The sequence below is a fragment of the Zootermopsis nevadensis genome, unplaced genomic scaffold, assembly GCF_977971745.1.
Source record: "Zootermopsis nevadensis isolate Lab colony 2312 unplaced genomic scaffold, Znev_1.0 Znev_ptg000030l, whole genome shotgun sequence".
NCBI classification, from domain to species: Eukaryota; Metazoa; Arthropoda; class Insecta; order Blattodea; family Termopsidae; genus Zootermopsis; species Zootermopsis nevadensis.
In genome coordinates, this window is record NW_028259162.1 from 1,838,120 (window position 1) to 1,853,197 (window position 15,078).

A 15,078-nucleotide genomic window follows, 5' to 3' on the forward strand; every position below is an offset into this window, starting at 1 on the left:
CACTACATGTTTCAGTTTTTATAAAACCATCATCAGGTGTAAAATATCTACGAACTTAAAACTCAAATATGATTCCATTTGGTGATGTTTCATTACGTTTGTTTTTCATTTTTGGCGAGGTGTTGTCTTTTCTTAAATTTTTTGGAAGTACATATCGGTCTGTAAGTAGAAGATTGAAAGAAACACTAAAGAATTTGAAAGAATTTATAAAAGAATTTAGAGAATAAAATGCAAAATATATAAATTATAGTTAGAAAGTAGCAGTAAAATATAAATAAAAATAATATAAAATAAAAGTAAATCTAAAATAAAACATACCATAGATGTAGGAGTGATTGTTCCGAAGAAGCCAGACTTCTGGGATATTGGACCGTGTAGTCTTGCAGAAGTTGACTGGAGTTTCAGCGGTAACTATTATGAAGGCGATATTTAATTTTTTTTTAAATTATAATTTGCAATATGTTGTTTGGTAAGAACACGGAGCGATGTTTCTCAACTAGTTATTACGTCAGTGAATCTTGTCGAATGACACGTTTCTGTCGCTACGGAGTGTGGAAGCCAGAGGAAATCTTGGCCCTCACAGAAACGCACTGTGCATTGCACCCATAACCTTTCAGGCTACGATCGTACTGGCCGTCTTCTGGACCTACGGAATTAATAACTAAGCAGCTAAACCGCGGAAGTTTACTCAAGACAGCGATCGTAATCATGTTGTGTTTCCTTTTCCTCATCCCATGTAGGCAGTTAGTGGTAACGGGAACGTGTATTCACGTGAACGTTCTAAAAGCGATTGCAACCCACTCAACGCTTTAACCATCATTTCATGTTTCACCAATGAAAGACGGGACTATTTTAAAAAAAGTTGTACACCCCTGAATTTAAGAATATATATAGAACAGCTCTCAATATCCATCGTTATCTTCTGGGTTCTGACGTCACTTGTGGACTTGTAGGTGGGTAACAACGTTTCGGAGGAACATAATACTTCCATCTTCAGGGCTGCTGTGAAAGACTGATTTTCAAATAGATTGAAACCTAACTTGTCAGTACAGTAGCTGGTACTCGTAAAGATCGCCGGTTTAAATCGAGGACGTTGGTGAATTATCGTGGTTATCTCAGAATTTTTTCCTTCCGTCTTTTGCGTGGTATGCCTGTTTTCATCGTACTGTTTGGTGAAACTAAGTGGGACACTGAATGCAGTGTTTTTGTTCGTCCGTTGTGAGCCTGAACTTCATGCCACAGTATCGAACACTCGTTCGCCAGAAGGTGAGGGGGAGGGGGGGGTTTGAAGTCGGTTACACGCTACAGCCATTGCGTCAGGCCGACCAACTGGACGACCTTCCGCTAACGAAGAGCTTGTGTTTGTAACATAAATTCTATGGTATTCGAGTAGTTTTTATTTAGTAGGTAAGTAAGTGAAGTTGTCCCATCCCACAAAATTTCCTTTAGATACCACGTGATTGCATAGTTACCTGCTTGATGAATCGGTCTGATAAACATTACTCTGACAATTGGATTGGGCGTGATAGCACAGCCCTGAAGATGGAGACAGTATGTTTCTCCGAAACGTTGACACCTATTGACGAGTTTTCACTGCGCTAACCTGAGTGTGTTATAGCTAATGAGTTTATTACATATTGACGGAACACAAAGGCAGAAATTGTCGTATGTCGTGGGCACGGGCGAGACATTGAAATGAATAAGGTAGTATATTTGCGTCATATTGTGAATTAAGTTAATATTTTCCGTCAAATCACAATTTTTAATAACAAGATAATAAAATATAAAATATTTAAAATATCATTTCACGTTCCGCATCGAATGATCGAATGATCCAATTTGTAAATCGATCATTCGATGCGGAACGTGAAATTATATTTTAAATATTTTATATTTTATTATCTTATTATTAAAAATTGTGATTTGACGGAAAATATTAAAATATTGAAATGAATGTAAGATTTAGGAACGTCTCTGTCGCAGTCATGCGTATAAATTATTCTTCTTTGCCAGTTTCAAAATTAACGTAGGCATTTGTAAATAGAAGGCCATAAATATTAATAGAGAATAACGTAAATGTTTGTGAAATCGTACATAAGCGGTCCAGTGTAGGGATTGATTGACCTTGCTAAGAGCCTGAGGGCAGGAACACACGGAACTTATACAAAACTTGGCTTGGTTCATCACATGAAATCCAGAATGTAAATTAAATAGAATCGGTTTTAAACAGCGAAATCGTTTGTCGAATCAAATATTGTGAAGCACGTATAAAGTTCTTTATACGGTCCTAAAAACATCGGTTCTTTACTTCGAGAGAAGAACAGAATGTGAATTGCCACAAAGCGCGAAAGTAACGGAGTGAGTAATGACCTCCTTGGCCTTCAGAACCTCGTAGTCGCTTATCTGGTCAATAAATTTGCCGTCATTTATAAAACCCCGAAGATCCATTCACGATTTAATGACTGACAACCAGCGTATTCGGATCAGTTTGAATTCAGTCCACATAAACAGCTACATTTTAATATTATACTCGAATCCCTTCAGGTTTTTCGACTAAAATGTTACATAGATTTATGGTCTCCTGCATATCGCATCCTCGATTTAATCACAAGTATAAAACACCTCAACCTCTTATTACTTCGTTTGTGTTACGTCCGGATATAATGCATGCCTTTCCTACCAAATTCCTCACCATCCACTATTATGGATTGTTGTGGTATTTTCTCCGATCTTATATAAGCTCTGGAATTGATACAGTGTCGCAAAATAACCTACGAATCAATCATTCTGAAATTTATGCGTAATTTTGTAGGGACAATTGACATGTTTTCTCGGTTAATCACAGTTCAGTTATTTATTCTGACCGCGTGTGTGTGGGTTCGAGGCTGTAAACTGTTGGTATAGGAACACTCTTCAATGGCTTCGTTTCGAGTAAATATTGTAATTCTTTCAAGCGACAGACTTTCATAATGGATGGTCTGACTGGGAACAGAATTCAAAGTCTTGGCTTTCGTCTCAGGCTCCAGGCAAGAGAGATTTCAAGCACGGAATGACTTACGGTCTGCAATAAATCAAAAGATTCACGTCACGTGACAGGAATCACATTCTAATGTCACAGCTGATTGGATTCAATGTTGGAATTCAACGTTAAAAAACACACCTACCCTACGAGATGAGCAGTGTTACCAACTTTCTAATTTTTCCAAGTACGTAAAAATTAATCCTTCATTCCGTTAATGATTTCATTGTCTGCGTAGTTGTATAATTAACCCTTTTATAGCCCAATGGTAACTATATGTACCACCTGCTTCAAATTCAGTAACTCTTAATTTCGAATTTATGTGTTTAATACGATTCTCAGTGCAAACAGCGATTATTTCCTTAAACAGCGTTAAGATATTGATTTTTGTAATGGTGAAGTGTGGTGTTTTCTTCGCGGTACGGGCTTAACTATTAAGTACTATTAGGACGAGTTAAGGATTCAAAGAGTAGAGTATCTTGACAACTCCATATACCAGACTAGTTGAGAAGCTGATAATAGCTCAGCCGTTCAGTATGTGCCTTGCCTCTTATTAACCCGAAATTTGTGATTTGTGTTGAGACTTGACGTTCATACGGGGGTAAAGATTTTGGTTTTTGGGTTGTAACGCCGCGTGGACTCATGTTATCGGGAATATTGGTAACCACCTATCCTCGCTACGTGACTCCACATTCGACTATTTTATTACGATGTGCATAGCAGCCAGCCATTGGACCTTGTCCTAAATGAGGATAATTTAATGCACGCCTACATATATATATATATATATATATATATATATATATATATATATATAAAACGTAAATTTTAACATTATTATTTAATCTACACTTACATATTCCATGTGGTTTATTTTGTTTAAGTTTTCTGACTAAAATATGGCAATGAATTTTTAATGTCGTCCATGCGAGCTACATGTTTCGCCCATTTCATGCATCCTGATTTATTTATCGTACTGATGTCTAGAGTAGAAATTAGGAAGCCCCTCATTCCACGTCTTTCTGTAACCACCTTTTACTCTCCCACACAGGTTCAAATATTTTCCTCAGTATTCTGTTTTGTATACAAAGAGAGACCAGGTTTCACACCCATGTAATAGAGGCTTAATTAATTATTATTACGTTAGGTTAATGACTTATATTTATACAAAGTGTGTTTTATTTAATTATTACACGTAATAGACTTGTAGCTGTTTTATTTTATGTTTACTTTATATTAAGAATATAAAATGATCTGCTTTCTGTAATTTATTATTATCTATACGTATTTTACAAATTATACGTGTACAAGATTTGGGCGGATTTCAGTGGGTTCTAATAATATTTGTGTGAAAGCGAATTACTTATGACTCATGACTTATATTTGTTAGGATGCTAATTCCTATAATTTTTTTAAAAAAAAGTTTCTGCCGTCATCTTCAATACTTCCTTTGTTCACACTTCATTGTTATAGTAGGTTTACGAATCCAAATTTATTAGAACCCCCGGAGGCATCAGAATTTGTTCCCTTTAGTGAACAATGTAGACTACACTGCACGTCCTTTATAACAATCGAGGTTTAAGATGCGTACATAAGGATTCGCGTAACAACTACGGTAATTGAAAAAAAACAATTGGGCAGGGGAGTACGGGTTATACGGGGCGTTTCCTAGCGTTCTAACACTCACCCGTCGTCTTCTCATTTCTGTTGAATCTCTCAGCGACGCTGGCCACTATGCAGAAGTGCGGGTGGTTTCAGTAGGGGTTGCCTCCATGACGAAGTTTCACTCTGCAACACCCCACACGCTCCTTGCACAAACACATGGCATCAGCTTCCCCTCATAGCGCACAGTCAGAGTCCGGAAAACTCTCGTTTCGAAGCCGACTTTTCCTTCTTCGCGTTATACAAACGACGGCGTTTACAGAAGACGCCGGGCGTCACCACCTCTAGCGCCACCAAGCGAGCGTCTCGCGAAACTGCGTTGTGTCCCCCCGATCCGTTCTCTCCACACCCGCTGCCTTTTCGTCGTCGATTTGCCTGTAGAATGCGCATACGCGATTGGAGCTTGACGCATGTGCGGAAGTGACGTTATTATCCGTCCCGTTGCCATGGTAACTCCGGCTGTTTTAGTTGGCTCCCCTGTTCACTTTTACTTCCTTTTATATTGCGTGTGAGTCAATATATGTCTGATGTTTAACGGCGCACTGAGATTTACACTGAGGTTTAACACCCTTTGTGCTTTTTACACAATTACTCAAAACTCTGAGTAATCCAGAGTGGAAATCTGCAAAGGAGCTAATTACAGATCAGCAGTTTTCCTAAAAACTGCATTTACCTTTCATTAATAGAATAAGAAAAATAAACCCCTTCTTAACCGCTGAGGAGGAACTAATTAAAATTGTCACTCAGTGGCAAGATGAGGTGCTTAAAGGAGCTTTAAATAAATTAACGAGAAAATTATAAGCACCTAATATGTAGATTAAATAAGAAAACTTGATTAGGCTACAGATAGCAGCTGCGTTGTTGTTTTAATCATCAAATAAAATAAGTCGAGATTGCCAGTTCGTGTAGCACGAACTGCGTACAGCAGATAACTTCTTGTGAAACCTATAGTGGCTTAGCTGGATAAGAAATTCCCCACTTGAATATTCATTATAATGCCCACAATATCGTATTCAGACCAAGACAAATTCAGTTGATACATTTTACCTATTTCCTTAGGATCTGTTTTAATATTATCTTCTAATGTACTACTCCATCTCTCATGAGTCTGTTTCTTTTAACAAATTTTCGATATAGGTTCTGAATACGTCGTATGTCTAATTATAGAACGTCATATTTTCAGGATTCTCAGAGCCGCAGACAACTGAAACTTTCTCACACCACGAAACACTACCCCAATATAACGCGGGTTAAGTTGCCTGCATTTTTGAAGATCCCTTGCTGCAAGGGACTGAGTAAGATCATCGCCAGCGTTTTAAATACCAGTGTGCAGACGTCAGTCCGTCAGTAACAGCGCGTCGTGATACTTACGAGGACGAGCCGTGTGTTCCTCGATTATCCGCTGACAAAAATAAACCCCATTGAAGGTATGTATTTATTTTCTAAGTTTCTTCGGAAGAATCGGATGATAACACTGGCCGTATCCCTCGCAAGTAACATGACTTTTTTTAAAGTCAGCGAATTTATAAATCTCTGATTATAAGCGACTGGCACTAACCAATTCGATGAAGTGTTTGTTAAGTCAAGCTGATAGTCACTAAACCCCTCTGTTCTTGTCCGAAAGAGCTCGTCAGTAGTCTCTGCCCTGAGACATTTGAACTCAGTCCACACAGTCCACAGTCCACAATCTGTCACAATTGACGTGTTGTCTTGATACTTCCCGACTAAAATTGTGTATGCATGTGGAAGGTAAATTGTCCCTGAATTAAAATCTTCATACATGATAATAGCGTTCTTGTAGGAACGATTCGGAGCGGTAGACATTCTTTTGCTTAAGTGGAAGGCCATTCAGCACAAATTCTGCTCATCGTGGACGTCGTTAACATCACGTGTCGGTTCCCACTCAATGACTTGCCCCTGAATAGAAGTGTTTAGGCTGCACGCACCACTGGTATGTCGGAGAAGTTGCCGCACGTGCTAGGCAGTCGATATATATATTGATTTATGTGGGCTGAAGTTCTTGAAGGTTGCCTACGAGTGAGGGAAATTTCGATGCGGAGAATGAAAGTAATATCAAATGACATGAATATCACGAGCTCTTTCAGGCATTGCCTAACCTTGTCTTGCACAGAACTTCCGACACATGATTGTGGTTACATATATTTTTACGTATATTTTCCCAGTCTCCTTGTCCTCGTTACGTTCTGTCTGTACGAGGTGCGATCAGAAAGTTTCAAGACTGCGCGTATAAAAAATAAAAAAATCCGTACACTTATCTCAGGTATTAAATTCATCCATCACCCTCGAGGTAGTTCTCCTGGGAGTGAACACAACGATCCCAGCGCCGCTGCCAAGCCTGGAAGCATCCCTGGAAATCTTTCTTTGTCAGCCTGTCAAGCACCATCTGCGATTCTGCCTGAATCTCTTCTATCGTCTCAAATCTCCTTCCCTTTAGCTGAATTTTCATCTTTGGGAAGAGGAAGAAGTCACACGGAGCTTAGAAAGGAAGTTGGGGTCGGTTCTTGCAAGATCTTTGAGCTCCTGACAAACGAGAAGTCGATTCTGCTTCTGGCACAAACTTGGCTGCGATGCGTCGCATGTGGAGTTCTTCCTTTAGAATCAGCTGATTCTCCTTTGTCTCATTTATTTTATCTCAACCCTTGTCTTCTTATGATGATTGTCTGTGATCTAGATCAGATATCAGAAACCTGTGGCTTCCGAATGGCCCTCAAAACATTTTTGTGTGAGTTACCATTTAATTTGCGAATTGCCCAATGCGAGAAGGCCGTACACTTCGTGTTATTGTGGAGAACATTGACAAATGTTGAAAATCATTAACTTTCCACGAGCATGCTCACTGCAGTAGATAAACTACACGCCGAGAATTATTTTTCTGATTATCTGAAGTAACGGGATGATATAGTAACTGGGAATTTGTAGAAAACTGTCTCGGTATATTGCATCCTACTATTTCGATTTTAACTTCACTGGGCAGATGAAAACAGTAGGTACTGACAGTCAAAATATGAAAATATTTTTGTTCCTTTTATATTCAACAAAAGATAATGTCTTTGTTGTATATCCAATTCTGCAAGTAATAGATGAAAGTGGGTGGGTGTGTGCATACAGTGAACGAGCTGAATCACTAATGAATTGTGAATAATAAAATTAACTGGCGTGTTCCTAATGTAATTTCAAGGATGATAAATGGAAGAAGATTCACGTCAGACCCACACTCACAGAATACAACCAGGTAAGTCTCGCAGACCGACGATAGTCTAGTATCGTCCTCATTGGGCGAAACTGTACTCATTTTAGCCGGCCGTCCATCGGAGGACGCTCCAGCAGAATACATGCCATGGACAAGACCACGAAGCCAACAGCTGAAACTTTTTTTTAAAAAAAAATTCAACTTCAAAATTTTTTTACTTTTCGAAAATTTTACATTTTGTGCGCGTTTTAGGGAGTTTCCAGCATTTTCCGATATTTTGAAAATTTTGAAAAATTTAAAATAAATTTCAAATTTTCCCCACCCGATCTTCACCAGAACAAGAATCTGCCACGCACGATGTCTGACAGACCACGTGTCTGCCACACCAAGTCTAAACGAATAGTTCTCTGCATCCCACGTTATGCCTAAACGACTCTGCCGGACACGGTCCCCCCTTCACTCGGTCACTGCTTGAAACGGTGTCAGCCCCACATGGTCTCTGTTTAACTGGGTCTGTGACTCAATTGACTAAATTATGCACGGCTTGTGATTCACCCTATCTCTGCTTGACACGTTCTGTCTCTCACACGGTCTCTGCTAGACTCGGTCTGTGCCTCATCCGGTCCCAGTCGTAACAGGTCATTGCACAGTCTGCCTCGCAGAGAACGTAGAGAGACAACGGTACGTGCATTGACGAAGAGTCCGACAGTGACTGGGAGCAAAAGAGACGGCCATGCAGACACTCGATCTTGCAGTGACGTGGCGAGAAGCATTCCCTTTTCAAAACGTTTTTCGAAAATTTGATTTTTTTAGTTATTTTCGCTTTTCATGACATTTGAAACCATTTACAAACTTTTTAAAATTTTCGAAATTTTGAAAATTTTTGAAAATTTTGAAATTTTTTCGAAAAATTAAAAATGCAGGAAAATGTCCAAAAGGCGTATAAAAGTAAGAAATTTTGAAAAATTACGGAAAATATTTTTTTCTAAAATTTTGAGTTTTGTGCGCCGTTCAGACGTTTTGCTGCATTTTTTGATTTTTCAAAAATTTTGAAAAATTCCTAAATTTCTTTGAAAATTTTCGCAAGCCTATACCTATCACACCTCTTCCCTATCAGACACGGTCTCAGCAACATATGCTCTCTCCTAGACTGTCTCTGCCTTAACCCGTCTACCGATACCGATCTGTACCACACGCGCCTCTGCTTGACACTCAGGTTCACCAGTTGCCTGCTTGACCCGTCCTGTGCCACACAGTCGCTATGCTTCACTCGCAGAGTGGTTCACAACGTCCCTGCTTGTCTCGCTCTCTGCCACGCACGGTCTCTGCTTGACTTGAACAGGGCTTCACACGGTCTGTGCCTCATCCGGTCGCTGTCGTAACAGGTCATTGCACAGTCTGCCTCGCAGAGAACGTATCAGAGAGACAACGGTACGTGCATTGACGAAGAGTCCGAAAGTGACCGGGAGCGTCAGTGACTGGGAGCAAAAGAGACGGCCATGCAGACACTCGATCTTGCAGCGAGAAACATACCCTTTTCAAAACTTTGTTCGAAAATTTAATTTTTTAGTTATTTTCGCTTTTCATGACATTTGAAACCATTTAGAAACTTTTTAAAATAACGTGGGGAAATCGTCCAAAAAGCGCACAAAACCAAACTTTTTGAAAAATTCTGAATTCAAAATTTTTATCTAAATTTTCGAAAATTTTTAGTTTTCTTAGCGTTTCATACCATTTGCATCCGTTTTTAATTTTTTAAAATTTCGACAATCTTTGAAAATTTTCAATGTGGTACCCCTTTGAGAAATTTAAATTTTTTCGAAAATTTTCGAAAAATCAAAAAACGTGGGAAATCGTCCAAAACGCGCACAAAACGAAGAATTTTTGAAAAATTCTGTATTCAAAATTTTTGTCGAAAATGTCGAAAATTTTCAGTTTTCTATGCGTTTCATGCCATTTGCAGCCATTTTTATTTTTTTAAAATTTCGACAATTTTTGAAAATTTCAATTTTTTCGAAAATTTTCGAAAAATCAAAAAACGTGGGAAATCGTCCAAAACGCGCACAAAACTAAGAATTTTTGAAAATTTTCAACTTTTAATTTTTTCCGAAAATTTTTGGTTTTGTGCGCATTTCAGAAGGTTTGCAGCATTTTTTGATTTTTCGAAAAATTTGAAATTTTTTTCTTAAAAATTTGACCTGGCCGATCCCTATCAGGACTAGAATCCGCCGGAATGTCTATTTCACACAGTCTCAGCCGTACTCAGTCTGTGAGGCAACCGGTATCTGCTGTACACGGTGTGTGATTCACCAGGTCTGTGCTTGACTCCGTCTCTGGTTAACAAGGTCTCTGCGTCACTCGTCCTGTGCCTCACCGGTCTCTGCTTGATGCGGTGTGTGCATCAGCCTGTACGTGCTTGACTCGGCCTCTGCCTCACCCGATCTCTGCTTCCCATCTTCTGTGACTCACCACGTCTTCGCCCCACTCTCTCTGTCTCACACCACTCTGCTTGTTTCGGGCTGTGCCTCACCCGGTCTCTGCTGAACCAGGTCTTTGCACAGACGGCCTGGCATGTGTCGGGTGATACAGAGAACGTATCTTGCAGAGAGCGAGTCCGTTAGACACCGCGTCCGACAGAGAAAGGGATCGACAGTGACCGGGTCGTGCAAAGATTGGTCCTGGCCTGGATATTGTGGAAAAACGTTTGACAAAAAATATAAATTTTTTAGAAAAATCGAAAAACGTAGGACATCGTCCAAAACGCGCACAAAACTAAGAATTTTTGAAAAATTCTGTATTCAAATTTTTTGTCGAAAATTTTTAGTTTTCTATGCGTTTCATGCCATTTGCAGCCATTTTTAATTTTTTTAAAATTTCGATAATTTTTGAAAATTTTCAATGGGGTACCCTTTTGAGAAATTTCAATTTTTTCGAAAATTTTCGAAAAATCAAAAAACGTGGGAAATCGTCCAAAACGCGCACAAAACTAAGAATTTTTGAAAAATTCTGTATTCAAAATTTTTGTCGAAAATGTCGTCCCAAGCCTTGAGAAGTCCTTGTCCCAAGTCTTGAGAAGTTCTTGTCCCAAGTCTTGAGAAGTCACTTGTCCCAAGTCTTGAGAAGTCACTCGTCCCAAGTCTTGAGAAGTCACTCGTCCCAAGTCTTGAGAAGTTCTTGTCCCAAGTCTTGAGAAGTCACTTGTCTGAAGTCTTGAAAAGTTCTTGTCCCAAGTCTTGAGAAGCCACTTGTCCCACGTCTTGAGAAGTCCTTGTCCCAAGTCTTGAGAAGTCACTTGCCCCAAGTCTTGAGAAGTCACTCGTCCCAAGTCTTGAGAAGTCACTCGTCCCAAGTCTTGAGAAGTTCTTGTCCCAAGTCTTGAGAAGTCACTTGTCTGAAGTCTTGAAAAGTTCTTGTCCCAAGTCTTGAGAAGTCCTTGTCCCAAGTCTTGAGAAGTTCTTGTCCCAAGACTTGAGAAGTTCTTGTCCCAAGTCTTGAGAAGTCACTCGTCCCAAATCTTGATAAGTCACTTGTCCCAAGTCTTGAGAAGTTCTTGTCCCAAGTCTTGAGAAGTCACTCGTCCCAAGTCTTGAGAAGTCACTTGTCCCAAGTCTTGAGAAGTTCTTGTCCCAAGTCTTGAAAAGTCACTCGTCCCAAGTCTTGAGAAGTCACTTGTCCCAAGTCTTGAGAAGTTCTTGTCCCAAGTCTTGAGAAGTTCTTGTCCCAAGTCTTGAGAAGTTCTTGTCCCAAGTCTTCTCTGCTTGTTTAGGGCTGTGCCTTACCCGTCTTTGCTGAATTCAAAATTTTTGTCGAAAATTTCGAAAATTCTTAGTTTACTATGCGTTTCATGCCATTTGCAGCCATTTTTAATTTTTTTAAAATTTCGACAATTTTTGAAAATATTCGAAAAATCGAAAAACGTGGGAAATCGTCCAAAACGCGCACAAAACGAAGAATTTTTGAAAAATTCTGTATTCAAAATTTTTCTCGAAAATGTCGAAAATTTTCAGTTTTCTATGCGTTTCATGCCATTTGCAACCATTTTTAATTTTTTTAAAATTTCGACAATTTTTGAAAATTTTCAAAGGGGTACCCCTTTGAGAAATTTCAATTTTTCCGAAAATTTTCGAAAAATCAAAAAACGTGGGAAATCGTCCAAAAAGCGCACAAAACAAAGAATTTTTGAAAAATTCTGTATTCAAAATTTTTGTCGAAAATGTCGAAAATTTTCAGTTTTCTATGCGTTTCATGCCATTTGCAGCCATTTTTAATTTTTTTAAAATTTCGACAATTTTTGAAAATTTTCAAAGGGGTACCCCTTTGAGAAATTTCAATTTCTTCGAAAATTTTCGAAAAATCAAAAAACGTGGGAAATCGTCCAAAACGCGCACAAAACTAAGAATTTTTGAAAAATTCTGTATTCAAAATTATTATCGAAAATGTCGTCCCAAGCCTTGAGAAGTCACTCGTCCCAAGTCTTGAGAAGTCCTTGTCCCAAGTCTTGAGAAGTTCTTGTCCCAAGTCTTGAGAAGTCACTTGTCCCAAGTCTTGAAAAAGTCACTCGTCCCAAGTCTTGAGAAGTCACTCGTCCCAAGTCTTGAGAAGTCACTTGTCTGAAGTCTTGAAAAGTTCTTGTCCCGAGTCTTGAGAAGTCACTTGTCCCAAGTCTTGAGAAGTCCTTGTCCCAAGTCTTGAGAAGTTCTTGTCCCAAGTCTTGAGAAGTCACTCGTCCCAAGTCTTGAGAAGTCACTCGTCCCAAGTCTTGAGAAGTCACTCGTCCCAAGTCTTGAGAAGTTCTTGTCCCAAGTCTTGAGAAGTCACTTGTCTGAAGTCTTGAGAAGTTCTTGTCCCAAGTCTTGAGAAGTCACTCGTCCCAAGTCTTGATAAGTCACTTGTCCCAAGTCTTGAGAAGTTCTTGTCCCAAGTCTTGAGAAGTCACTCGTCCCAAGTCTTGAGAAGTCACTTGTCCCAAGTCTTGATAAGTTCTTGTCCCAAGTCTTCTCTGCTTGTTTAGGGCTGTGCCTTACCCGTCTTTGCTGAATTCAAAATATTTGTCGAAAATTTCGAAAATTCTTAGTTTTCTATGCGTTTCATGCCATTTGCAGCCATTTTTAATTTTTTTTTTTCGTCAATTTTTGAAAATTTTCAAAGGGGTACCCCTTTGAGAAATTTCAATTTTTTCGAAAATTTTCGAAAAATCAAAAAACGTGGGAAATCGTATAAAACGCGCACAAAACGAAGAATTTTTGAAAAATTCTGTATTCAAAATTTTTGTCGAAAATTTTCAGTTTTCTATGCGTTTCATGCCATTTGCAACCACTTTTAATTTTTTTAAAATTTCGACAATTTTTGAAAATTTTCAAAGGGGTACCCCATTGAGAAATTTCAATTTTTTCGAAAATTTTCGAAAAATCAAAAAACGTGTGAAATCGTCCAAAACGCGCACAAAACGAAGAATTTTTGAAAAATTCTGTTTTCAAAATTTTTGTCGAAAATGTCGTCCCAAGCCTTGAGAAGTCCTTGTCCCAAGTCTTGAGAAGTTCTTGTCCCAAGTCTTGAGAAGTCACTTGTCTGAAGTCTTGAAAAGTTCTTGTCCCAAGTCTTGAGAAGTCACTTGTCCCACGTCTTGAGAAGTCCTTGTCCCAAGTCTTGAGAAGTCACTTGCCCCAAGTCTTGAGAAGTCACTCGTCCCAAGTCTTGAGAAGTCACTCGTCCCAAGTCTTGAGAAGTTCTTGTCCCAAGTCTTGAGAAGTCACTTGTCCCAAGTCTTGAGAAGTCACTCGTCCCAAGTCTTGAGAAGTCACTCGTCCCAAGTCTTGAGAAGTTCTTGTCCCAAGTCTTGAGAAGTCACTTGTCTGAAGTCTTGAAAAGTTCTTGTCCCAAGTCTTGAGAAGTCCTTGTCCCAAGTCTTGAGAAGTTCTTGTCCCAAGTCTTGAGAAGTCACTCGTCCCAAGTCTTGAGAAGCCACTTGTCCCAAGTCTTGAGAAGTTCTTGTCCCAAGTCTTGAGAAGTCACTCGTCCCAAGTCTTGAGAAGTCACTTGTCCCAAGTCTTGAGAAGTTCTTGTCCCAAGTCTTCTCTGCTTGTTTAAGGCTGTGCCTTACCCGTCTTTGCTGAATTCAAAATTTTTGTCGAAAATTTCGAAAATTCTTAGTTTACTATGCGTTTCATGCCATTTGCAGCCATTTATAATTTTTTTAAAATTTCGACAATTTTTGAAAATTTTCGAAAAATCGAAAAACGTGGGAAATCGTCCAAAACGCGCACAAAACGAAGAATTTTTGAAAAATTCTGTATTCAAAATTTTTGTCGAAAATGTCGAAAATTTTCAGTTTTCTATGCGTTTCATGCCATTTGCAGCCATTTTTAATTTTTTAAAAATTTCGACAATTTTTGAAAATTTTCAAAGGGGTACCCCTTTGAGAAATTTAAATTTCTTCGAAAATTTTCGAAAAACCAAAAAACGTGGGAAATCGTCCAAAACGCGCACAAAACTAAGAATTTTTGAAAAATTCTGTATTCAAAATTATTATCGAAAATGTCGTCCCAAGCCTTGAGAAGTCACTCGTCCCAAGTCTTGAGGAGTCCTTGTCCCAAGTCTTGAGAAGTTCTTGTCCCAAGTCTTGAGAAGTCACTTGTCCCAAGTCTTGAGAAGTCACTCGTCCCAAGTCTTGAGAAGTCACTCGTCCCAAGTCTTGAAAAGTCAGTTGTCTGAATTCTTGAAAAGTTCTTGTCCCGAGTCTTGAGAAGTCACTTGTCCCAAGTCTTGAGAAGTCATTGTCCCAAGTCTTGAGAAGTCACTTGTCCCAAGTCTTGAGAAGTCACTCGTCCCAAGTCTTGAGAAGTTCTTGTCCCAAGTCTTGAGAAGTCACTTCTCTGAAGTCTTAAGAAGTTCTTGTCCCAAGTCTTGAGAAGTTCTTGTCCCAAGTCTTGAGAAGTTCTTGTCCCAAGTCTTGAGAAGTCACTCGTCCCAAGTCTTGAGAAGTCACTTGTCCCAAGTCTTGAGAAGTTCTTGTCCCAAGTCTTGAGAAGTCACTCGTCCCAAGTCTTGAGAAGTCACTTGTCCCAAGTCTTGAGAAGTTCTTGTCCCAAGTCTTGAGAAGTCACTCGTCCCAAGTCTTGAGAAGTCACTTGTCCCAAGTCTTGAGAAGTCACTCGATCCAAGTCTTGATAAGTCACTTGTCCCAAGT

General features: G+C 39.2%; 2 protein-coding genes across 8 annotated transcripts in view; one reads left to right on the forward strand and one right to left on the reverse strand.

The window, feature by feature from the left end:
- Positions 1-5,248, reverse strand: part of LOC110827818 (potassium voltage-gated channel protein Shaw) — a 105,881-nt gene extending 100,633 nt beyond the window's left edge. Inside the window, exon 1 of one of the 3 annotated variants that reach the window (XR_002542474.2) lies at positions 4,707-5,248. The gene's annotated coding sequence lies outside the window, so the exon portion shown is untranslated. The remainder of the gene's footprint in view (positions 1-4,706) is intronic. The other 2 variants (XM_022059864.2, XM_022059867.2) reach the window with 2 other exon arrangements.
- The window catches only part of LOC110827823 (uncharacterized), a 194,655-nt gene that overhangs the window by 112,756 nt on the left and 66,821 nt on the right, over positions 1-15,078 (forward strand). For all 5 annotated transcript variants that reach the window (XM_022059877.2, XM_087358621.1, XM_022059874.2 and 2 more), the window contains one exon: positions 5,865-6,108. The gene's annotated coding sequence lies outside the window, so the exon portion shown is untranslated. The remainder of the gene's footprint in view (positions 1-5,864; positions 6,109-15,078) is intronic.